The sequence below is a fragment of the Lepus europaeus genome, chromosome 11 (assembly GCF_033115175.1).
Source record: "Lepus europaeus isolate LE1 chromosome 11, mLepTim1.pri, whole genome shotgun sequence".
In the NCBI taxonomy this organism is placed as follows: Eukaryota; Metazoa; Chordata; class Mammalia; order Lagomorpha; family Leporidae; genus Lepus; species Lepus europaeus.
The window spans coordinates 16,655,866-16,682,769 of record NC_084837.1 but is presented as its reverse complement, the minus strand read 5'-3'; the positions used below and the strand labels follow the sequence as shown (position 1 = coordinate 16,682,769).

General features: G+C 38.9%; 1 protein-coding gene across 1 annotated transcript in view; it reads left to right on the top strand.

Moving 5' to 3' along the window:
* Positions 1 to 26,904, top strand: part of OCA2 (OCA2 melanosomal transmembrane protein) — a 343,821-nt gene that overhangs the window by 239,735 nt on the left and 77,182 nt on the right. The window lies entirely within an intron of this gene.

Sequence of the window (26,904 nt, the reverse complement as noted above, 5' to 3'; positions counted from 1 at the left end):
CCATAGCAGAGAGCTGGATCAAAAGTGGAGCAGCTGGGACATGAACCGGTGCCCCTATGGGATGCCAGCACCGCAGGCTGGGTTTTTAACCCACTGTACCACAGTGCTGGCCCCTTTCCTATCTATTTTTTGAAATTAGTTTCCCTAGACTTTCTGGCTCTTCTTTAGTCAGTTTTGTAAAATTGTATTTTTTTTTTTGACAGGCAAAGTGGACAATGAGAGAGAGAGAGAAACAGAGAGAAGGTCTTCCTTTGCTGTTGGTTCACCCTTCAATGGCCGCCGTGGCCAGCGCGCTGTGGCTGGCACACTGCGCTGATCCCAAGGCAGGAGCCAGGTGCTTCTCCTGGTCTCCCATGGGGTACAGGGCCCAAGCACTTAGGCCACCCTCCACTGCACTCCCTTGCCACAGCAGAGAGCTGGCCTGGAAGAGGGGCAACCGGGACAGAATCTGGCGCCCTGACCGGGACTAGAACCTGGTGTGCCAGTGCCGCAGGCGGAGGATTAGCCTGTTGAGCCATGGGGCCGGCCGTAAAATTGTATTTTAACCTAGGTTTTCAAATGTATTTTCAAACAGTTGTACAAATAGTCTCATATCACTTTTTAAAATTTTTTTTCTAATTCTCTGCTACTCACTCAGAGGTGAAGGACTTTCAGGTCACCAGGCAGATAGATAAACTTAGCTCCCCTAAAGTGGTGTGCATTTCTTCTAACACTCAGAAAGACATACCACCTGTACTTTATTCTTAGAATGCAAGGAAGCTAAGTCTAGCCATTGGCAGGGTATATGCCCTTGTTCCCTGCTTCATCCACAGAAACTCAATTCCTGTACCTTTGTAAAATGTTTTCATCATTTTCTGTTATGTTTATGTATTATCAAAACATGTATGTTCCCTGTCACTTTCTGCTCTGTGAGTTGTTTTTTTTTTTTTTAATCTGGAAGTCTTGTTGGGTTACACTGCTCAAGTTGTCTGAGGATTAAATCCTGGCTGAGATCTTTACTTGCTTTGGTTTTGATTTTGTGAGAGCTGTGGTTTTACAGTTTATGAAACAAAAATGCATTTTCCAGCTCAAATACTGTGTGATAGTCCCAGCGATTATCAGCTTTCTTTTTTCCAGTAAGAAAATCTTATCTAGGAGAGTAGCTGCAGTTGAATTCACCATCTAGTTAAGATTCTATAGTCTGCTTGCTCCAGGAAATGTCTGTCTTCTGCATCAGGCCCAATAGAAAGTTAAGCGGTGATATGATAAGCAATGCTTTAGCGCCTTCTAGGTGTAGATCAGGGATGCTGGTGAAAAGTGCTCCCACTGAATCTGACTTCCTGATTTCAACTGGGATGCTGAATATCTGGGTGTGGGGACAAATCAAGGTTGACCAGAGCCACAGCTCAAATCGCCTTCTTGGTAGTAAACCCTATGTTGCTTCTGCTCAAATGCTTAAGCCAGCTTCTTGAATGAGGTCTCTGTGTACCCAGCCTCTGTGTATAGTTCTTAAAGTTCTGGGAAGTTGAGTGGCTTAATGGACAAAGCCTAGCCCATGTGCTTTACTTTAGCTGAAAGGGATAGCTCCAAATTCTGGGTGAGAGATGCTGTGACTTCCACCATATCCTTAGGTGTATGCTCTTTTTCCTTGCATTTCTCATAGCATCTTTTATTTATCTCTATCTTTTAGAAAGGTTTATTTATTTATTGAAAGGAAGGGTGACAGATTATATCAATTATATCAATCAATATATGATTGATCGGTTGATCAATCATATATATGCTGTTTCATTCCTCAAATGGCCACAATAATAAAGTCTGAGCCAAGCCAAAACCAAAGCCAGGAACTAGGAACTCCTCGCTGTTCTCCCATGTGGGTGGCAGGAACCCAAGTACTTGGGCCATTTTCCCACTGCCTCCCTAGGCATATTTTCAATTTGCATTTTGTACAGATGATTTACTTTCTTCCTGATTAAAGCAACCACACAGTATTAATAAAAACAACAGCACAGCATGCTTATTTCAAATATCTCTATATTCAGTTGTCTCTTGCAATCTTAATATTTCATGAGTGGAAACACTAGGTTTAAAATGAAATATCATTCCTCTTCAGAATTTAAATAGTTACGTTTCTACCTTCCATTAAACTGGACATTCTGAGCAAATCCACAGTATCTTAATGGTTTCATTTATATTTTTTTCAACCAAATGTATTTTTTTCCTTAAATGGCTTATGAGAAATACAAAGAATAAGTAAGGTACTCAAAATATAGCTTCTTGTATGTTGGGTTTTGCTGGCATGGTAATTGCACTCCCCAGCTCTGTCAACTGTCAACATTCTGTGGAAAGTAGTATCCTGAATGTGCTTTGACTGCATTAAACCCAGATGCACCAGGGCTTTCCTTCCAAAACTCAACTTAATAATAACCATTGAGAATCAATTTTAAAGTTGCTTGCCGTTTAACTTGTATTTTTAAAAATTAAGTTAGGTATTGATTTCCCAATTCTTGGCTCTTCAGCTCCTATAGCATCCTGTGCTTCCTGCATGGCTTACTAATTTCATTTTATTGGTTTGTATAATTGTCAAGTGCGCTTGGATTACTGTCTCATTGCAGGTTTCATATCAATAGAGAATAAAGCTGAATTTAATGTACTGCTAAGATTTTTGTGGGAGTTCAGTCTAAAGTGGGAGTTTGTCAAGAGAGCACTTAATGTTGCACTAGATTTGGGTTTTGTATAGATTGCTGAACCACATAGATATGGCTCCTCCATGCCAGGACTGTAGCACTGTATTAGAAGCATGTGTAAGTGGAATAATCTCAAATGAGTGTTTTGTCTTTAGATACAATTGGGAAATGTTCTGTTAAGCAAGGCTCAACACTTTTCTTGGTGCAAAGCACCACAAAATGTTTAATATACTAATGTGCTTGGTGAGTCTCCCAGCAGACACTGAGCTGTGTGGACTTTCCAGAGACGTTTTATGGACATGTCTGCCTGCTAGCCTTGGTGCTGGGACTGTCTAAGCTGCTGCTATTCTAAGGTAATATTCTTAGGCTGGTGAGGGCTGATGTAATTCTGAGTTCCTTTCCTAGGAATGTAGAGTTGAGCATTCTGGCTCCTGTCTCGGAGGAGGTGGGCCTGAGGTTGGAGGTGCAGTGAAAGGGAGAGGCAGTTGTACAGCGAGGGTTGAGAGGAGAGGGTGTGATGGTTCCGGTCTGTGCCTGGGTTCTAGCCTGTTCCAGCTGAGTCCCTGGCCTGTGATACTCCTATACCCCTTCTTGACTTAGACTGGCTGTGGTGGTGTCATGGTTGAGGTCCTGCTTCTGGGCTTGAACTCTGATCCTATTGTTTACTATTGTCTGTGTGTATGTGTGTGTGTTGGGGGTGGGGGAGAAGCTCCTCGACCTCTCTGTGCATTGGCTCTTCATTTGTAAAATAAAGCTGCCATCACCATGGTGCTATAAGTGTGAGATGCAGGAACTCTTTTAGGAAAGAATACTCAGAAGACCACATAATAAAATAGTGCAATTTCCCTAACAAGATTATCTTCTTTGGGGTACAGTGTTGGCTGTCTCCCAGAAAACAGTATTGTGTGAAAGCAGGTAATCCCTTGCCATTTTTGGTGGACATTAGCATAAGTTCTTGTAGGCCTATACAGAGAAGCCTATACATATGATGGTTTTTGTAGATTCTGTGGATTTGTGTATTTAGTTCTGTCTGGCTTTCTCTGTAGTGTTCATATCCAGTTTGTAGTCTGAAATTGAGAGGGTGAAAATCACTTGTTTTCTTAAATATGGTATAACTGAGAAGGTGAATGTACTGCACAAATTCAGTTAGTACATTGTGAAACTGAAGTAGAAACAGATTCTTATCATTTGCCCTGGTACTGGCTGACAGCTTTCCACAGGCCAGGATAACAATGCTGGCTGACACCAGCCTGGAGGCAATCCCTTCTAGAACTGGGCATGTCCCAGAGGAGCTTTGGTGGCCAGGAGCACCACAGGCGATCAAGATCAGCTCAGGGTGACCTATGTGGAAGCAAGGGCCTAGCTTCCCTGAAATGCCTAGTTTGCTATCATCCTAGCTTGCTCACAGTGTATGCCCACAGCAGCCTGCAGCTCATTCACTCATGCTCTGTCCCTTGGGGGCAGCTCATGACCCCATCACTAATGCTACCTGGCTGTCTAGAAACCCTTGCTGCCCACTCCCAGCCTCAGCCTTCCCCACTTCCTGTGCTGTCCCTGAGCTTTGAAGACAGCACAGGTCCTTTCCCTATAAAACTGACAGTGCCTTCAGTGCTGTACCACCTGCGCAAAGTAGAAGTGTGTTGTCTTCCTGGTAGGGGGCCGTTCAAGATGAAAACCATATCTATACCTGCCACCGTATGCGCTCTACCACTCAGTGACCTCTGGACTGAGGCAGGTCTAGCGAAGGAGGCACAGAGATGCGTGGCTTGTGTTGCCAGAGGTTGCTGTCCTTGGTGCTGGCCACATGGCTGGAGGAGGTTGGCCATCCTTGAACAGTGTTACCAAGCAATCACTTCTCAATCAGGCGAATTGTCTGGAGTACGTTTTAAATTTTTTCTAATGTAATGATTTTCTCATGTAATGATACTGTAATGATTGCTGATTATTCAAGTCACAGATCAGGCCTTAATTAAAACTGTTAAATTCTTAATTGATTCCCAGTGGGGACACTCATGAGTGCAGGGAAAAGGCATTATCTTCACAGATGGGGTTTTTTGTACTTCTGTCACTTGTGACTAACAGGGTATGCAGGTGAACTGATGACGCGGCCCTAAAATAATATGTGTGGACAGCCCACAGTGTGTGTGGGGGGCCTCCCACAGAGAGCTGGCGAGCACCACCTATCTGCAGACCTTAAGTGTAGTTGCACACCTGAGTGTGTGAAGCAGGCTTGGAGGAATTTTGAGGCTTTTTAGGTGAGTGTGCTACATGTAGAGATGAGCCAGTAGAACAGGCCTGAAATGCTGTCCTCTGGCTATCACTTGTTAACCTGCCTTTTGGGAGAGCTGCTCCATTCTCTCACTGCTAAGTATGGCTCACTGTATCTGAACTGTTTGTACAACAATGTGGTCTGTCTGTGCTGAAACCTGCCTTCCTTGGAGTTTGGAACATGGCATGTGGCAGACAGATGGTGACTGTGTGGTCACCCCCAATGCAAACACAAAGCATCAAGTCTCTCAACAGCTTCCTTGATAAACATCACCTCACATGTGTGGTCACACCAAGCTGCTAGGGGACCTGTGTGTGTCCTGTGTGAATCCTCTGGGATAGACACTCTGGAAGCTTGCACCTGGTCTCCCCCAGACTTAAGCCAGATGCCTTTTCCCTTAGCTGCTTTTGCTTTGTGACTTTTCACTGTAATAAATCATAACTGTGAGTAGAACTCTCTGCTGGTTGACCACCTGGGGGTAGTCTTAATGTTGTTATTTGATATAAGTTGAGCTCAAATATTTGTGTTCAGAGATTGCCTTTTACTGGAATTTCTTTTTGCTTTTTACTGTGGAATATATATATATATATATATTATACATCATTTATAATTTCAATAATTTTAGACCATACAATTCAGTGCCATTACGTACATTCACAGTGTTGTCTAACCATCACTATCATATAAAACTTACCGTTTTAACCATTTTTAAAGTATACAGGTTAGGGACATTACGTGTATTCACAGTATTGTGCAACCATAATCACTGTCCTTCATAACTCCTTTCATCTTCAATTGAAATTCTGTATCCAGTAAACACAAATGTCCCATTTCCTTCCCCCTCGGCTCCTGGTAACCACCATTCTACTTTCTGTCTCTTTGAGCTGAACTATTGTAGGTATCATCTCATATGAGTGGAATCATATGATATTTGTTCTTTTATGGACTTGCTTATTTTACTTGGCATAATGTCCTCAAGTTATATCCAAGCTGTAGTATGTGTCAGAATTTTCTTCTTTTTGAAGAAGAATTAACACTTGGGTAGCTTCCATGTTTTGGCTATTTTGAACAGGCAGAATGGGAGTATGAGAAAATGCGAGAGCAAGTGTGAATGTGCATGAGAGAGAGAGAGAGAAAGAGAGATAGTCCATCTGCTGATTTGTTTTCTAAATGCCCACAACATCCAAGGCTGGGCCAGGTTGAAGTCAGGAGCTGAGAACTCCATCTGGGTCTCCCGTGTGGGTGGCTGGAATCCAATTACTAGGCTCTAATCCACTCTCTCCCAAGATGTATTAGCAGGATGCTGGATTGCAACAGAGCAGCCATGACTCATGGCACTCCAATATGGGATGCAAATGTCATAAGCATCAGCTTAATCAGCTGCATTATGATGCCCATGCCTTAATTGGTACGTTTTACTAACATTTTGTTGTACAGACAATTTAAAGGAGAAAATATCTTTATCATTAAATGTAATACTTTTGCTTTAAACATTAAACTCTTCTAAGTATGGTTGATTTGAGGTCAGGAAGCAGTTTATTGGCATCAAAGAGAGATATTTGGCTAGATATTTGATACTCTACTGCCCCATTTTTGAAACTAAATGCATCAGCTGTAAAGAACTGAATTTCTTATAATCTTAAAGTCAAACTTAGGGAGAGATGTCCCATCGACTGGTTCACTCCTCAAATGGCCATAATAGCCAGCGCAGGGGTAGGCCAAAGCCAGGAATCAGGGGTTTTTTTTTTTTCTGGGTCTTTCACATGGGTGTCAGTGGCCCAAACACTTGGACTGTTTTCCACCCCTCTCTTCAGCCATTAGCAGGTAGCTGGTTCAGAGTGGAGTAGCTAGGACACAAACTGACACCCATGTGGAATGCTGGCATCAAAGGTGGTAGCTTTACCTGCTACACCATTACACTGACCCCGACAATCTGACTTTTGTATTAAAATTTTATTTGAGGAAAGCTTAGATTTTGACAATTTGATTTCACTTAGGTATGTGCCACTGTATTTTAAATATGTGCCCCCTTTACATCAGCTGTTCTTCATTTACTGCCTTAAATTCAATGCCTTTAAGCTTCTCTATTTCGGGTATCACATCAAAGCTTGCATACTTTACATACTTTAAAGTAAAAAATAAATAAATAAAGCCATCATGTAAGATGACTTCATGGTGTATTTTGATACTAGAACAGCATTGTTGTCCTTTGAGCTGGTAAAGTTTAAGAACAAGGCATAGATTCTTGTTTATACTTGAAAGCTATTCATGAGATTCATTAACTTACCTAACTCAAATCATATACACGTTAATCTCTCTAGTATTGCAGTGTAATCCATTTTATTGATTCAAAATGCCTCTTAAATGAGTATTCTGATTAGGAAATAAGTCAACATTACATTTTATTTTTGTTGTTGTAGCTATAGAATTAATTCCTTGAAAGTTTCAAAGATAATTAACAGTATTGTAAACTATTAGAGAATGTAGATATTTTTAAGGGGAGGAAGAATGAGTACTAATTTTGCAAATTAAATACATATGTTTCTTAGTACTATTTATTAATCATGTGCTTATGGTACAGGTGGTACTTAGAATATGCTAAAATAACTGATTAAGAAAGTAAAAATTCAAAAATGTTTCTTATTTTCTGCTTGCCTTGTGCTGTTTTGCATTAGATAAACATAGACTTAAATGAGTTTTTCTCTGAAAAATTTATTATTTAGAGGAAAATTAAATAACTATCATAATAACAAAAAGCCACAATAATCAATATATTACTCATTCAAGCAAATCCATGATCTTCCCCTCTTTCTTCCCTTCTTTCTTTCTTCCCTTCCATTTCTTTCATTCCTTCTTTGTCTTATATTAGCATATATGTTACACAGTGTTTGAAGGTTTATACTATCAGATATCAAGAATTATTATAAAGCTCTAATATTTAAGACAGTGTGATACTGATGCAAAGATAGAATACTCTATAGTGAAAAAGAGTGGAGAGCACAGAAATGGAACCAAGCTTACACAACTTATGTCTTATGACAAGGGTAACATTGTAATTCAATAACCAAGGGAATTTTATGTTTAATAGATGGTATTGTCAACTGGCTATTTGTGAGCAAACTCAAAAGAATGGGAAAATGGGGGATAATGGAATTAAAAAGTAAGTTTTTGCACCAAAATGGACTTTTAATTCCATTTTTTAGTGAACTTTTTGACATATTCTTGGTATATGGAATATTTAATCCTACTTCATACCATACAAAAAGTCATTTCTATATTGTTTGGAGCTCCAAATGTGATAAAATGAAAATTTTTAGGGTTTCTCCATTTGATAGACAGAATTACAGAGAGATATGAGACAGAAGGAGAAAGAAAGATATTCCAACTGACCAGTGGTTGGATGGGCTGGAGCCAGGAGCCAGGAGCCAGGAGCTTCTTCTGGGTGTCCCATGTGGATGCAGGGGCCCAGAGACCTGGGACATCCTCCGGTGCTATCCCGAATCAGCACAGCTGGATCAGTCAAGCATCCATGACTGGGACTTGTCTCTATAACACATTGAGATACAGCGCTGGCCCCAAAATGTAAATCTTTTCAAAGAAAACGTACAAAAATTTACTAGTGAACTTCAGTAGTACAAAGTGTATAACTAGGAGCTAACTCTAAAGTATTAATCATACAAAAACAAAAAATACATATCAGACTATATCAAAGACCTATTGGTCATCAAAAGATACCATTAAGAGAATAAAAGAGGACAAAATATTTTGCCTGGTAATTAAGATGCTTACCTGTGTTCCATATTGGAATACTTGAGTTCTAGCTCTGGCTCCAGACTTCAGCTTCCTACTAATGTGGACCCTAGGAAGCAGTGGTGATGGTGATGGTTTAAATAGCTGGGTCTCTGCCATGCATTGAGAAGCCTGAATTTAGTTCTTGGCTCCTGGCTTTGTTCCGACCCAGTACAGCCATTGTGGACATTTGGGGAGTAAACAACTGGATGGGTGCTCTATCTCTTTCTGTGTCTGTCTATCTCTTAAATAAATAAATAAATAAATGTTTTTAAATTTAAAAAGAACAAAGATAAAACATACAACAGAGGAAAATATTTTTATAGTATACAATCCAACAAAGGATTTGTATTAATACTACATAAAGAGCTCCCACAAATCAATAAGAAAAAACACAGACAACAAACTCAATAGAGAAGGGAGCAAAATAGTTGATTGATATTTCACTTGAAGAGCTTATACAATAGCCAATAATCATATGAAAAAGTACTGAACTTCTCCAGTCACGAGAGAGGAGCAAATTAAAATCACAGTACATATTATGGAACACCCATCTGAATGAGTAAATTTAAAAAATGCAAAGTACCAAATGTTGGTAAAAGTCAGAAGTAACTGGAATGCAAGTGCTTTACTGGTGGGAATATAAATTGCTACCATGTCTTTGGTAGTGGCTTGACAGTATCTATTATGAAATTTACATGCACCATGAAATCATAGTCCCACTCACAGGGATATCACTGATAGAAATACAACTATATTAAAAATTAAAAATGTACTGCAGTATTCATAGGACTCTCTAGGGCATAACTTTGAGCAAAAGAAGTTAGACACAAAGGAATACATATGATATGATATGATATGATATGATATGATATGATATGATTTCAGTTATACAGAGTACAAATAGAGAAACACTAACAAAGCCATTGCAAAATAAGGTAACTATGAATCTTGGGGAGTGTAATGAGTTATAGGAATCATGAAGGAATTTTGAGTGTGGATAATATAAATTTTATGACATCTTTGCTCAGTTTATAGTAATCCATTGATATACATGTATGCTATGTTATATTTATATTCTATCCAGATATTGGCTGCCCAAAGAATGGTTACTGTTTTCTAACTACAGTTTTATTGGAGCACAGCTATGCTCATTCAGAACTATGTTATCTGTGGTATCACAGAGTTAAGTTACCAGATTCACAGTGCTTCAAAACCTACCAAAAGATTGTGTTAAGATAGACAAAGAGATATTGTACTATTAAATAAAAGTGTGGCCGTCGCCGCGGCTCACTAGGCTAATCTTCCGCCTGCGGCGCCGCCACACCAGGTTCTAGTCCTGGTCAGGGCGCTGGATTCTGTCCCGGTTGCCCCTCTTCCAGGCCAGCTCTCTGCTGTGGCCTGGGAGTGCAGTGGAGGATGGCCCAGGTCCTTGGGCCCTGCACCCACATGGGAGACCAGGAGAGGCACCTGGCTCCTAGCTTTGGATTGGTGCAATGCGCCAGCTGCAGCATGCCGGCCGTGGCAGCCATTGGAGGGTGAACCAATGGCAAAAGGAAGACCTTTCTCTCTGTCTCTCTCTCTCTCACTGTTCACTCTGCCTGTCAAAATAAATAAATAAATAAAAATAAAAGTGTGTGGGGCCAGCACCATGGCTCACTTAGTTAATCCTCTGCCTGTGATATGCATCCCATATGAGCACTGGATTCTAGTCCCAGTTGCTCCTCTTCCAGTCCAGCTCTCTGTTGCAGCCTGGAAGGGCAGTGGAGGATGGCCCAAGTGCTTGGACCCCTGCACCCACATGGGGACCAGGAAGAAGCACTTGGCTCCTGGTTTTGGATTGGCACAGTGCCGGCCATAGCAGCCATTTGGGGAGTGAACCAACAGAAGGAAGACCTTCCTCCCTCCCTCCCTCTCTCTCTCTCTCTCTCTCTCACTGTATACAACTCTACCTGTCAAATAAAAAATAAATAAATAAAAGTGTGTGAGCACATGTTTGGGTATGTATACTTGGTGTGCCTCTGAATGCGTGTATAACATACGTAAGTGCATACAGGCAAATTTGCAGGTATGCATATCAGGTTAAATGCATGCGTGTGTGAGTGTACTCTCATATTTATTGTGTGTATGTACCAGTGAGTATATTTATGCATGTGGGCTAGTGTCTCTGTGTGCATCTGTGTTTATGTGTGTACATATGCTTGAATATCTTTATACACTTGTGGATGGTTCACATGTCTCTGTGTGTGCATAATTGAATTTCTGTGAATTATTTGATATGCACACATGTATACCTGTGTAACTGAACTAGGAAAATTGTGCTTGCATGCATGCATCATGTTTTTTTCTGTGTGCCTGCTCATGTGTGTATATGTTCATGTGTGCATGAATGTATGTGGATGTATGTGCCAATGTGCATATGTGTACATGTGTGTATAATCCAACCTGAATGTCATCGGCTTCATTTCTAAAGCTTGTGCAATTCCTTGCCTGAATTAATTTTTCAAGTATAGCAGAAGCATTACCAGAAACAAACTAATCAGTCTTGTTCATCTTGGATGGAGTAAATTACCATCTCAAGAATGCACAAAAATTCTCCAATAAAAAACAAACAAATGAAAACTGTTTTTGTTGTGGGATTTGGAAATCAGGGCCTTTGAAAAGAATTTTGCATCTTAAAAATGATAATTTATAGTAGATCAAAGACCAATCACTTGAGACATTGTTTCAAAATATCATTTACTTTTCTAGTAGAGAAAGGGAGCACGATTCCTCTCTGAGAACAGTGTGTTTTTCTCTTGGGCTGCCAAAACTATCAGTTCCAGGACAACCTGCATACATACACATCATTCTGTTAATTTATGTGATAGCATTTTAAAATGTTTTAAGAGGTAGTTAATCTCAAAAACACGTTATAATTTAAAATCTATAACATAAGAATAACCAGAATACTAAGAAATTGTTTTGCATGTGATATACTCTTCCAAGTTATTTATTTTTTTCAATTCATGGGCCTTACTTAGGGCCATTCTTTAATACAAATAGGAATGCTTATTATTAGTATTATTATTGTCATTGTTGTTAATTAAAACCATGACCTAATTTAGATTTAGTTTTTCCCTAAGATCCTCCTATGTTCCAGGATCCCATGAAATATGCATTCTTCATTTAGTCATCATATCACCCACATCACTTCTGTGCTGTGAAATGTCTAAGATTGCACTTGTTTTTGATGGTCTTGATAATTTTGCATTATATTGACCAGATATTTTATTGAATGTCATTCAATTGGGATTTGTCTGACATTATTCTTATGCTTTGAGGTTTGTGTTTGGCGTGAGAGACCTTAGAATTAAGGTGTCATTTTCACCAGATTATCTCGAGTCCTCTCTATCAACATAACTGATCGCTGTTAACATTAACGTGATCATTGGGCTGAAATGGTAGCATTTTTCAGGCTTCTCTACTGCAAGCGTACTTTCTTATGCTGCACTGTCTGAAAGGAAGTAACTATGTTCAAAATACTCAAGGGTGGAGCATTTACAGAATCTATTTGGAATTCTTCTACAAAGATTTGTTTATCCTATTTATTTATTCAATATTTTATTTATATCAGTATGGACTCATGGATGTACATCATATATGGCTTTGTGTACTAATCAATGTTATTTTATTTTTTACTCAAGTTTTTCCAGCTTAGGCTATTGAGAACTCTTTCCTTTGACTCCATGTTCCATTGGCATACCCCTCTAATATTATTCTGTATATCTGAGCTCTTGCTTATTTTCTAGCATTGCATTGTGCTACAAGCTCATCTTGTATATTTCCTGCTCTGGTCCTAGATTCAAGCATTTCTCCAAGGAGCTCTGGTATCCTTTGGAGAATGGTATTTGAAAGCGATCTTGGCTATAGGTGTGCTCATTGCTCTTGGGAATTAATTGCCATTGATTCTGGGTCCTTTCAGCTGACAGAGCACAGAAATATATATATATATATATATATATATATATATATATATAACTATGGAAATTTCTAATGCAACCATCTGTCTTTATACTAAGCTAAACATGAATTCACACTAATATCTCCAACTCTTCCATAATCAACTGTATAATTCTAGGATCCACCTCTTACTTGTCTGCAGTCTCCCACTATAACAGTGAGAAACCTAACTCTTTCCATCCACCATTTATTTATTTAATGTATGACTCCTACATTTGCCTAGACATCTGTTTCACATTTCTGTGTGTCTGATATTTTCTATCTTCTAACCATAAATATTGCTCGTCCTGCCCCCTTCTACTTCTATTCCTACTACTTTGACCCATTTAATGACTGAATAGCTAGAATGTTTTATAAAAGATATATTTATTTGAAAGGAAGAGTCACAGAGAGCAAGAGGGAGACTGAGAGGAAGAGGAAGTGGGAGAAAGAGAGGGAAAGGGAGAGGGAGAAGGATAGGAAGAGGGAGAGAAAGATATTTTCAGTCACTGGTTCACTATCAACATGGCTGCAACAACCGGAGCTACGCTGATCCAAAGCCAGGAGCCAGGAGCTTCTTCCAGGTCTCCCACATAGGCACAGGGGCACAGGCACTTGGGCAATCTTCTGCTGCTTGCCCAGGCATATTACCAGGAAGTAGGATTAGAATTGGAGCAGCTGAAACTTGAACTGGCACCCTGTGTGATGCTGGTGCCACAGGTGATGGCTTTACCTGCTATGCCACAGTGCTTGCCCCATGAATAGCTAGTTGATCATAATGGGGCAAATTCTCCTGAGGAGACTCTGTGCATACATTTCTCTCTCTCTTTTACTTTTATTTAATAAATACAATTTTTTAAAGATTTATTTTATTTATTTGAAAGACAGAGTTACAGAGAGAGGCAGAGGCAGAGAGAGGTCCTCCATCTGTTGGTTCACTCCCTAGATGACCGCAACGGCCGGAGCTGTGCTGATCTGAAACCAGGAGCCAGGAGCTTCTTCTGGGTCTCCCACCTGAGTGCAGGGGCCCAAGGACTTGGGCCATCCTCCACTGCTATCCCAGCCACAGCAGAGAGCCGGATAGGAAGAGGAGCAGCCAGGACTAGAACCGGCATCCACATGGGATGCAGGAGCCACAGGCCAGGGCTTTAACCCATTGCGCCACAGCACTGGCCCCATCAATATAAATTTCAAAAGTACAACTTTTGGATTTTAATGGTTCTTCCCGCCATAACCACCCTCCCACTTGCAAATAATCCCATCCCCTACACCCTCTCCCATCCCATTCTTCATCAAGATTTATTTTTAATTATCCTTATATACAGAAGATTAACTCTATAATGAGTAAAGATTTCAACAATTTGCACCAACACAGACACACAAAGTATAAAGAACTGTTTGAAGATTATTTTTACCATTAATTCTCATAGTACAACACATTAAGGACAGAGATCCTACATGGGGAGCAAGTGCACAGTGACTCCTGTTGTTGATTTAGCAATTGACACTCTTATTTATGATGTCAGTGATCACCCAAGGCTCTTGTCATGAGCTGCCATGGCTATGGAAGCCTTTTGAGTTCATAAACTCCAAGCTTATTTAGACAAGGCCATAATCAAAAGTGGAAGTTCTCTCCTCCCTTCAGAAAAAGGTACCTGCTTCTTTTATGGACCCTTCTCCCCACCAAGATCTCACTCACAGAGATCTGTCATTTAGGTCATTTTTTGCCACAGTGTCTTGGCTTTCCATGCCTGAGAAACTCTCATGGGCTTTTTAGCCAGATCTGAGTGCCTTCAGGGTTGATTCTGAGGCCAGAGTGCTGTTTAGGGCATCTTCCATTCTATGCGTCTGCTGTGTATCCCATTTCCCATGTTGGATCATTCCCTCCTTTTTAATTCTATCAATTATTATTAGCAGACTCTGGTCTTATTTATGTGATCCCTTTGGCACTTAATCCTATCTTTATGATCAGTTATAAACTTGCACTGATCACTTTAACTAGTAAGGTGACATTGGTACCTGCCAACTTTATGGGATTTGGAGTCCCATGGTAAGTTTTTAGCTTTCCCTTAGGAGTAAGTCTGAGGGTGCTTGTGCCGAACTGTACATCTCCTCCCTCTCTTATTCCCACTCTTATTTTTAACAGGGATCAATTTTCAGTTGGGTTTAAACACCTAAGAATAATTGTGTGTTAATTAAATAGTTCAACCAATGGTATTAAGTAGAAAAAGAAAATACTAAAAAGAATAAAGTAGTAAGCTGTTCCTCAATAGTCAGGACAAGGGCTGATCAAGTCATTGTTTCCCATAGTGTCAGTTTCACTTCAACAGGTTTCCTTTTGGTGCTCGGTTAGTTGTCACTGATCAGGGAGAACATATGATATTTGTCCCTTTGGGACTGGCTTATTTTACTCAGCATGATGTTTTCCAGATTCCTCCATTTTATTGCAAATGACTGGATTTCATTTTTTTTTACCACTGTGTAGTATTCTATAGAGTACATATCCCATAATTTCTTTATCTAGTCTACTGTGGAGGGCATTTAGGTTGATTCCATGTCTTAGCTATGGTGAATTGAGCTGCAATAAACATTGAGGTGCAGACAACTTTTACTTGCCAATTTAATTTCCTTTGGATAAGTTCCAAGGAGTGGGATGGCTGGGTCATGTGGCAGGGCTATATTCAGGTTTATGAGGAATCTCCAAACTGACTTCCATAGTGGCTTTACCAGTTTGTGAATACATTTCTTATTTAGTCCTCTTAGCAGTCTTTAAAATAAATCCTTTTACCCATATGGTACTGCTGAAAAAAAGAATGAGTCCCATTGCCTTTTTTTGAATTTATATAAGATGAACAATTTTTATGTATTTTATATAAACAGATTTAGGGGCATAGTGTCCCACTGAATTTTTTTCAAGATTTATTTTATTTATTTGACATCCAGAGATAGAGAGAGGTCTTCCATCCACTGGCTTACTCCCCAAATGGCTGCAATGGCTGGAGCTGAGCGGATCGGGAGCCAGCAGCCAGGAACCAGGAGCTGGAATCTGCCCTCCCAGGCGCATTAGCAGGGAGCTGGATTGGAAGTGGAGCAGCCAGGACTCAAACCACTGGATGCTGGCGCTGCATGCTGAGGCTTTTCCCCACTGTGCCACAGCATTGCTGCATCCCTCCTACTGAATTTTTAAAAGGAAATGAGCACTCTGTTTGGAACTATTAAAGGCTGGATTTTTCCTGCCTATGTAAGCTAACGAATTACCCTGGCACAGAGTCCTGGATCCTGGCAAGAAGACAGCAGACTCCTCATTCAGACATGAAGGACTTGCTACTCATGACACACAGGCAACATGAGCACAAGCCGATCTGAGGCAGCTTTCCCGAGCCTTAATTCCCACAGGTGACTCAAAGAGGGTATGCTGACAGCTGCACATGCATCGATTGTGTTAGGAGAAGAATTATGTTTAAGAAATGCAAATTTATTATACAGACCCTTTGTTAGAGAGAAAGAGCGAGAAAGCACTTTGTGGTTCATTTTTCTTTTTTTATGAAGTACAAAGAATAAAAAGATGGACTTTTATTTAAATTCAAACAGGTTTTCCAAGTGTGATGTGAAAACTGAAAGTTTCCAGAGGTCTAATTCCATTCATCTTTTTCTGTTATTCTCACCAAAAATCATCAAATTTTTTCAGTAAAGATGCCCACTTCAGCTCCAACTGAGATGTCCACTATCCAAAATTAAGTAAGAGAAAAGGGAACAACAAAAGAAGGTCTCTCTCTCCCTTATATCTCTATTATATATAGATATATGTACAATATATATAAATATTTCCAAATATTAGTCTATATATGTCTATCAATATATATAAATCTCTCTCTGTAATATACATATATATAATATGTATAATCTCCCTAGCTCTTTCTAAAAAGAGTCTATGTGATTGATTTGTATTTCTTAAGTTCAGAATTCATCTCCTGACACAGTCACTGCATGTGCAGCTGTCAGCACACCCTCTTTGAGTCCCTGTGGGAATTAAGGCTCGGGAAAGCAGCCTCAGATAGGCTTATGCTCATGCTGCCTGTTGTGTCACAAGTAGCAAGTCCTTCGTGTCATTTGTTTTAATGGAACTTCTGATATGCTACTGATAACACTTTAATTTTTCCATGTACACAGGCAAGAAGGCATGAAAATAAAATCTTTATTCCAGGCAAATAGATGCCCAGGTAAATGTCACAGATTATTTAAGTATTTTTAAAAGTTTATGTAAGGTGAACAAAATTTCATGTATTTCATATGTACAGATTTGTGAGCACAGTAACACTTCTCACCCTGCCCTCCTTCAGGCCCATGCTTCCACTCTTCTTCCTCCTTTCTTTCTTCTTCGTTCTTTTTATTTTTATAATGATGTACTTTCAGTTTACTTTATATTCATAAGATTAATCCTCCACTAATTAAAGAATTCAACAAATAGTAAGAAGAATAAAAAAACACTGTCCACAAGGGCTGTACAAAATAATCAATTCTCAAAATGTCAATTTAGCTCATATGCATTGAATTTTTTGTACTCTATTAGATACCATAGATCAGGGAAAACATGATTTTTATCTTTTGGGGAATGGTTTATTTCACTAAGTATACAAGTATACATGCATTTTGTTGTGAAAGTGAGGATTCCATTCTTTTTATGGCTAAGTATGATTCCATAGTGTGTGTTTAAATATACACATATATATTTCTTTTTTAATTTCATTTTTAAACTTTTTATTTGTTATACAAATTTCATGTATTTCATTTGTACAGGAACATAAATAAACATAATAAACATAATGAACACTTCCTTCCCTACCCTCCCTCCTGCCCATGTTCTAACCCTTCCTCCTCCTTTCTGTTACATTGCCACTCATAATTTATACAAAGATTTATTTTCAGATTACTTAAAGATAGTATATTTAACTCTACACTAAGTAAAAGAGTTCGACAAACAGTATGAAGAGGGGAAAAAAAAACCCTGTTCCTCTAAGAATGAGACAAGGGCTGTAATAATAATCAAATCTCAAAATGTCTACTTCACTCCATTGCAATACGTTTAAGGTACTCAATAGTTATCTTGGATCAGGGAAAACATATGGTATCTGTCTTTTTGGGACTAATTTTTCACTAAGTACAATGGTTTTCAATTGCATCTATCTTGTTGGAAAATACAGGATTTTATTTGTTTTTCTTTCTTACAGATGAGTAGTACTCCATAGTGTATATATACCATAATTTCTTCATCCAGTCAATAGTTGATGGACATCTGGGTTGATTCCACATGTTAGCTCTAGAAATTGTGCTGCAATGAACATAGGGGTAGAGATAACTCTTTTATATACTGATTTCTTTTGATTTGAGTAATTCCCAGAAGTGGCATGGCTGGATCATATGGTAAGTCTATATTCAGATTTTTGAGTTACCTTTATATCGTCTTCCTCACTGGCTTTACCAGTTTACATTCCCACCAACAGTGGACCAGGGTACCATTTTCCCCACATTCTCACTATCATTTACTGTTTGTTAAATTCTGTATGAGAGACATTCTTTTTTTTTAACTTTTATTTAATGAATAGAAATTTCCAGTGTACAGCTTATGGATTACAATGGCTTCCCCCTCCCATTACTTCCCTCCCACCCGCAACCCTCCCCTCTCCCGCTCCCTCTCCCCTTCCATTTGCATCAAGATTCATTTTCAGTTCTCTTTATATACAGAAGATCAATTTAGTATAAATATTTCAACAGTTTGCACCCACATAGAAACACAAAGTGAAACATACTGTTTGAGAACTAGTTATAGCATTAAATCACAATGTACAGCACATTAAGGACAGAGATCCCGCATGAGGAGCAACTGCACAGTGGCTCCTGTTGTTGACCCAACAAATTGACACTCTAGTTTATGGCGCCAGTAACCATCCTAGGCTGTCGTCATGAGTTGCCAAGGCTATGGAGGCCTTCCAAGTTTACCGACTCTGATCATATTTAGACAAGGTCATAAAAGACAGAGTGAGGATAGTAACCAATGATCCTAAGAGTGGCATTTACCAGGTTTGAACAATTATACAGCATTAAGTGGGGAAGAGGACCATCAGTACACACAGGTTGGGAGTAGAGCCATTGGTGGTAGAGTAGAGGTTATGATTACAAAGGAATGAGGCCCAAGTGCACTAGACAGGGCCTAGAACAAAGGACAGAGTCATTATTAGAGGAGCTAAGAAAGGTGCTGTCTAAGCTACAATTAAGTTTTCTGATTGAGAGGCAAATAGAACCTGATAGAAGGGGCTTGATAATAATCTGTTGGGCTTTAGGCCTTGTAAGTTAAGAGGCCCAGACCTATCTTTCTTCCTTTCCAGTTTGTATTCCTTTGATTTCTTTTTCTTGCCTAATAGCTTCTGGATAAAACTTCCAGGGCTATTTTAAATAGGAGTGGTGAGACTGGGCATAATTGTCTGGTTCTGGATCTTAGGGGAAATGCTTCCAGCTTTACCTCATTCAATAGGATGCTAGCCAAGGGTTTGTCATAAATTGCCTTAATTGTTTTGAAGAATGTTCCATCTATATCCAATTTGCTGAAGATTTTCATTATGAAAAGTTGTCATATTTTATTAAATGCTTTCTCTGCATCTATTGAGAGAACCATATGGTTTTTATTTTTCAGTTTGTTAGTGTGATGTATCACGTATATTGATTTGCAAATGTTGAACCATCTCTGCATACTAGGGATAAATCCTACGTGCTCTGGATGAATGATCTTTCTGATGTGATGTTGGATTTGATTCACTAATATTTTGTTGAAGATTTTTACATATAACATCAAGGATATTGGTCTATAGTTCTTTCTCTGTTGCATCTTTTTCTGGCTTAGGAATTAAGGTGATGCAGGCTTCATAGAAGAAGTTTGGGAGCATTCCTTCCTTTTTGATTGTTTTGAATAGCTTGAGAAGAATCAGAATTAGTTTTTCTTTAAATGTCTGGTGGAATACTGGTAGCTGACCAGTCCTGTGCTTTTTTTGTTGGGAGTGTTATTACTGATTCAATCTCTCTCTTGGTTATTGGTATGTTTAGGTTATCTATGTCTTCTTGACTCAATTTTGGTAGACTGTATGTGTTTAGGAATCCATTTCTTCTAGGTTCCTGATTTGCTTGCATACAACTTTTTACCATAATCCCAGATTTTATTTCATCTCTGATTTTATTGATTTTGTTCTCCTTCTTTGGTTGTTTGGGCCAATGGTATGTCAATTTTGTTTATTTTTTTGAAAAAACAGCTCATACTTTCACTGATCTTTTTAAAATTTTTTTTTGTTTTCAATTTTGTCTATTTCTTTTGTGATTTTAATTATTTTCTTTCTCCCACTAATTTAGGGTTTGGTTTGTTATTGTTTTTCTAGGTACTTGAGATGCATTGGTAACTCATATTTTTGGTACCTTTCCAATTTCTTCATATAGGCACCAATTGCTATAAACTTCCCTCTTTTTTAATTTTTAAGAATTTTTTTTTATTTTTTGACAGGCAGAGTGGACAGTGAGAGAGAGAGACAGAGACAGAGAGAAAGGTCTTCCTTTTGCCGTTGGTTCACCCTCCAATGGCCGCTGCAGCCGGTGCACTACAGCTGGTGCATTGTGCTGATCTCAAGCCAGGAGCCAGGTGCTTCTGGTCTCCCATGCGGGTGCAGGGCCCAAGGACTTGGGCCATCCTCCACTGCACTCCCAGGCCACAGCAGAGAGCTAGCCTGGAAGAGGAGCAACCGGGACAGAATCTGGCTCCCTGACGGGGACTAGAACCTGGTATGCTGGCACTGTAGGCGGAGGATTAGCCTAGTAAGCCATGGTGCCGGCCTATAAACTTCCCTCTTAACACTGCTTTTTCTGTGTCCCTTAAATTTTGATGTCATCTTCATTTGTTTCCAGAAACTTTTATCTTTTAATTTCTTTGATGACCCACTGTTTATTCAGGACCATGTTTTTCAGTTAGTCTCCATGTATTTGCACATGTTCTAGAGATCTTTTTTTTAAACTTTTATTTAATGAATATAAATTTCCAAACTACAGCATATGGATTACAATAGCTTTTTCCCCCTCATAACTTCCCTCCCACCCACAACCCTCCCTCTCCCCTTCCATTCACATCAAGATTCATTTTCAATTATCTTTATATACAGAAGATCAATTTAGCATATATTAAGTAAAGATTTCAACAGTTTGCACCCAAACAGAAACACAAAATGTAAAATACTGTTTGAGTACTAGTTATAGCATTAATTCACAATGTACAACACATTAAGGACAGAGATCCTACTTGAGGAGTAAGTGCACAGTGACTCCTATTGTTGACTTAACAAATTGACACTCTTGTTTATGGCGTCAGTAATCACCTTAGGCTCTTGTCATGAGTTGACAAGGCTATGGAGGCCTTCTGAGTTCGCCGTCTCTGGTCTTATTTAGATAAGGTCATAGTCAAAGTGGAAATTCTTTCCTCCCTTCAGAGAAAGGTACCTCCTTCTTTGATGGCTCGTTCTTTCCACTGGGATCTCACTCACAGAGATCTTTCATTTAGGTCTTTTTTTGCCAGAGTGTCTTGGCTTTCCATGCCTAAAATACTCTCATGGGCTCTTCAGCCAGATCTGAATGCCTTAAGGGCTGATTCTGAGGCCAGAGTGCTGTTTAGGACATCTGTCATTCTATGAGTCTGCTGTGTATCCCTCTTCCCATGTTGGATCATTCTCTCCTTTTTAATTCTTTCAGTTAGTATTAGCAGACACTAGTCTTGTTTATGTGATCCCCTAGACTCAGTCCTACGATTATGATCAATTGTGAATAGAAATTGATCACTTGGACTAGTAAGATGGCATTGATACATGCCACACTGATGGGATTGAAATGGAAACCCCTGGCACGTTTCTAACTTTACCATTTGGGGCAAGTCTGATTGTGCATGTCCCAAATTGTACATCTCCTCCCTCTCATATTCCCACTCTTATATTTAACAGGGATCACGTTTCAGTTAAATTTAAACACCTAAGAATAATTGTGTGTTAATTATAGAGTTCAACCAATAGTATTAGTAGAACAAAAAGAAAAATACCAAAAGGGATAAAGTATTAAGTTGTTCATCGATGGTCAGGACAAGGGCTGTTCAAGTCACTGTTTCTCATAGTGTCCATTTCACTTCAACAGGTTTCCTTTTTGGTGTTCACTTAGTTATCACTGATCAGGGAGTACATATGATATTTGTCCCTTTGGGACTGGCTTATTTCACTCAGCATAATGTTTTCCAGATTCCTCCATTTTGTTGCAAATGAGCAGATTTCGTTTTTTTTTTTACTGCTATATTGTATTTTATAGAGTACATGTCTCATAATTTCTTCATTCAGTCTACTGTTGATGTGTATTTAGGTTGATTCCATGTCTTAGCTATTGTGAATTGAGGTGCAATAAACATTAATGTGCAGATGGCTTTTTTGTTTGCCAATTTAATTTCCTTTGGGTAAATTCCAAGGAGTGGGATGGCTGGGTTGATGGTAGGGTTATATTCAGGTTTCCGAGGAATCTGCAGACTGGCTTCCATAGGGGCTTAACCAGTTTGCATTCCCACCAACAGTGCGTTAGTGTCCCTTTTTCCCCACTCCTCACCAACATCTATTGTTGGTAGATTTCTGGACGTGAGCAATTCTAACAGGGGTGAGGGGAAACCTTTGCATTTCTCTGATTGCTAGTGATCTTGAACATTTTTTCATGTGTCTGTTGGCCATTTGGATTTCCTCTTTTTGAAAAATGTCTATTGAGGTCCTTGGCCCATCTCTTAAGTGGGTTGTTTGTTTTGCTGTTGTGGTGTTTCTTGATCTCTTTGTAGATTCTGGTTATTAATCCTTTATCTGTTGCATAGTTTGCAAATATTTTTTCCCATTCTGTTAGTTGCCTTTTTACTTTCCTGACTGTTTCTTTTGCCGAACAGAAACTTCCCAATTTGATGCAATCCCAATAGTTATTTTTGACTGCCTGTGCCTCTGGGGTCTTTTCCAAGAAGTCTTTGCCTGTACCTATATCTTGTAGGGTTTCTCCAATGTTCTCAAATTATTTGATGGTGGCAGTTCATAAATTTAGATCTTTAATCCAAGTTGAGTGGATTTTTGTATAAGGTGTAAGGTAGGGTCTTGCTTCATACCTATGCATATCTAAATCCAGTTTTTCAAGCATCATTTTTTGAATAGACTGTCCTTGCTCCAGGAATTGGTTTTAGATCCTTGATCAAATATAAGTTGGCTGTACATGTCTGGATTGATTTCTAGTGTTTCTATTCTGTTCCATTGGTCTATCCATCTGTTTCTGTACCAGTACCATGCTGTTTTGATAACAACTGCCCTGTAGTATGTCCTGAAATCTGGTATTGTGATACTTCTGGCTTTGTTTTTGTTGTACAAGATTGCTTTAGCTATTCGAGGTCTTCTGTGTCTCCATATGAATTTCATCATCATTTTTTCCAGATCTGAGGAGAATGTCTTTGGCATTTTGATTGGTATCACATTGAATCTATAAATTGCTTTTGGGAGAATGGACATTTTGATGATGTTTATTCTTCCAATCCATGAGCATGGAAGATTTTTCCATTTTTTGGTATCCTCTTCTATTTCTTTCTTTGAGATTTTGTAATTCTCATTGTAGAGATCTTTAACATCCTTGGTTAAGTTTATTCCAAGGTATATGATTGTTTTTGTGGCTATCGTCAGTGGGATTGATCTTAGCAGTTCTTTCTCAGCCAGAGAATTGCCTGTGTATACAAAGGCTGTTGATTTTTGTGCATTGATTTTATATCCTGCTACTTTGCCAAGCTCTTCTATGAGTTCCAATAGTCTCTTAGTAGAGTTCTTTGGATCCCCTAAATAAAGAATCATATCATCTGCAAAGAGGGATAGTTTGACTTCTTCCTTCCCAATTTGTATCCTTTAATTTCTTTTTCTTGCCTAATGGCTCTGGCTAAAACTTCCAGAACTATATTGAATAGCAGTGGTGAGAGTGGGCATCCCTGTCTGGTACCAGATCTCAGTGGAAATGCTTCCAACACAAAGTGGAAAAATACTATTGGAGTACTAGTTATAGCATTAAGTAACAGTGTACAGCACATTAAAGACAGAGATCCTACGTGATTTTTAAAAAAATTAATTAATTTTCTATGCAATTTCCAATTTAACACCAGGGTTTGTTTTTTTTTTCATTTTCAATTATCTTTATATACAGAAGATCGATTCAGTATATACTTAGTAAAGATTTCATCATTCTGCACCCAACAGAAACATATAGTGTAAAAATACTGTTTTAGTATTAGTTATAGCATCACTTCACATTAGACAACACATTAATGGCGGATCCCACATGAGATGTAAGTACACAGTGACTCCTGTTGTTGACTTAATAATTTGACACTCTTGTTTATGGTTTCAGTAATCTCCCTAGGCTCTAGTCATGAGTTGCCAAGGCTATGGAAGCCTTTAGGGTTCACTGACTTTGATCTTATTCTGATAGGGTCATAGTCAAAGTGGAAGTTCTCTCCTCCCTTCAGAGAAAGGTACCTCCTTCTTTGATGGCCCCGTTCTTTCCACTGGGATCTCACTCACAGAGATCTTTCATTTAGGTCTTCTTTTTTTTCTTTTCCATGGTGTCTTGGCTTTCTATGCCTACAATACTCTCATGGGCTCTTGAGCCAGATCTGAATGCCTTAAGGGCTGATTCTGAGGCCAGAGTGTTGTTTAGGACATCTGCCATTCTATGAGTCTGCTGTGTATCCCGCTTCCCATGTTGGATCCTTCTTCTCTCCCTTTTTGAGTCTATCAGTTAGTATTAGCAGACACTTGTCTTGTTTGTGTGATCCCTTTGACTCTTAGACCTATCCAAGCCATCGAATGTGAACTGAAATTGATCACTTGGACTAGTGAGATGGCATTGGTACATGCCACCTTGATGGGATTGTATTGGAATCCCCTGGCACATTTCTAACTCCACCATTTGGGGCAAGTCTGATTGAGCATTTCCCAAATTGTACATCTCCTCCCTCTCTTTTTCCCAATCTTATATTTAACAGGGATCACTTTTCAGTTAAAATTTAAACACCTAAGAATAATTGTGTATAAATTACAGAGTTCAACCACTAGTACTAGAACAACAACCAAAATACTAAAAAGGATAAAGTATTACATTGTACCTCTAGAGTCAGGACAAGAGCTGATCAGGTCATTGTTTCTTATAGTGTCCATTTCACTTCAACAGGTTTCCCCTTTGCTGCTCAGTTAGTTGTCACCGATCAGGGAAAATAAATGAAATTTGTCTCTTTGGGACTGGCTTAATTCACTCAGCATGATGTTTTCCAGATTGCTCCATCTGATTGCAAATGACCGGATTTCATTGTTTTTTGATTGCTGTATAGTATTCTATAGAGTACATGTCCCATAATTTCTTTATCCAGTCTACTGTTGATGTGTATTTGGGTTGATTCCATGTCTTAGCTATTGTGAATTGAGCTGCAATAAACATTGAGGTGCAGACAGCTCTTTTATTTGCCAATTTAATTTCCTTTGGGTAAATTCCAAGGAGTGGGATGGCTGGGTTGAATGGTAGGGTTATATTCAGGTTTCTGAGGAATCTCCAGACCGACTTCCATAGTGGCTTAACCAGTTTGCATTCCCACCAACAGTGGGTTAGTGTCCCTTTTTCCCCACATCCTTGCCAGCATCTATTGTTGGTAGATTTCTGTATGTGAGCCATTCTCACCGGGGTGAGGTGAAACCTCATTGTGGCTTTGATTTGCATTTCTCTGATTGCTAGTGATCTTGAACATTTTTTCATGTGTCTGTTGGCCATTTGGATTTCCTCTTTTGAAAAATGTCTATTCAGGTCCTTGGCTCATCTCTTAAGTGGGTTGTTTGTTTTGATGTTGTGGAGTTTCTTGATCTCTTTGTAGATTCTGGTTATCAACCCTTTGTCTGTTGCCCAATTTGTTTAGAGTTTTCATCATGAAATGGTGTTGAATTTTATCGAATGCTTTCTCTGCATCTATTGAGATAATGCTATGGTTTTTCTTCTTCAGTTTGTTAATGTGTGTATCACATTGATTGATTTGCAAAAATTGAACCATCGCTGCATATCAGGGATAAATTCCACTTGGTCTGGGTGGGTGATTTTTTCTGATGTGTTGTTGTATTCAATTGGCGAGAATTCTATTGAGGATTTTTGCATCTATGTTCATCAGGGATATTGGTCTATAATTTTCTTTTAATGCTGCATCTTTTTCCTGCTTAGGAATTAAGGTGATGCTGGCTTCATAGAAAGAATTTGGAAGATTCCCTCTTTTTCGGTTGTTCTGAATAGTTTGAGAGATTTGGAGTTAGTTCTTCTCTAAATGTCTGGTAGAATTCAGCAGTGAATCCATCTTGTCCTGGGCTTTTCTTTGTTGGGAGGGCCTTTATTACTGTTTCAGTTTCTCTCAATTATGGGTCTATTTAGGTTTTCTTTTTTTTTTTTTTTTGTCTTTGTATACAGAAGATCAGTTTAGTATATATTAGGTAAAGATTTCAACATTTTGCCCATATAGCAACACAAAGTGAAAAAACTACCATTGGATTACTAATTATAGCATTAAATAGCAATGTACAGCACATTAAAGACAGAGATCCTACATAATTTTTTTTTCAAATTAATTAATTTTCTATGCCATTTCCATTTTAACACCAGGTTGTTTTTTTTTCATTTCCAATTCTCTTTATATACAGAAGATCAATTCAGTATATAATTAGTAAAGACCTCATCAGTTTGTGCCCACACAGAAACGCAAAGTATAAAAATACTGTTTCAGTACTAGTTATAGCATCACTTCGCTTTAGACGACACATTAGGGACAGATCCCACATGGGGTGTAAGTACACAGTGACTCCTGTTGCTGATTTAACAATTTGACACTCCTGTTCATGGCGTCAGTAATCTCCCTAGGCTCTAGTCATGAGTTGCCAGGGCTATGGAAGCCTTTAGAGTTCGCTGACTTCGATCTTATTCCGATAGGGTCATAGTCAAAGTGGAAGTTCTCTCCTCCCTTCGGAGAAGGGTACTTCCTTCTTTGATGGCCTCGTTCTTTCCACTGGGATCTCACTCACAGAGATCATTCATTTAGGTCTTTTTTTTTTC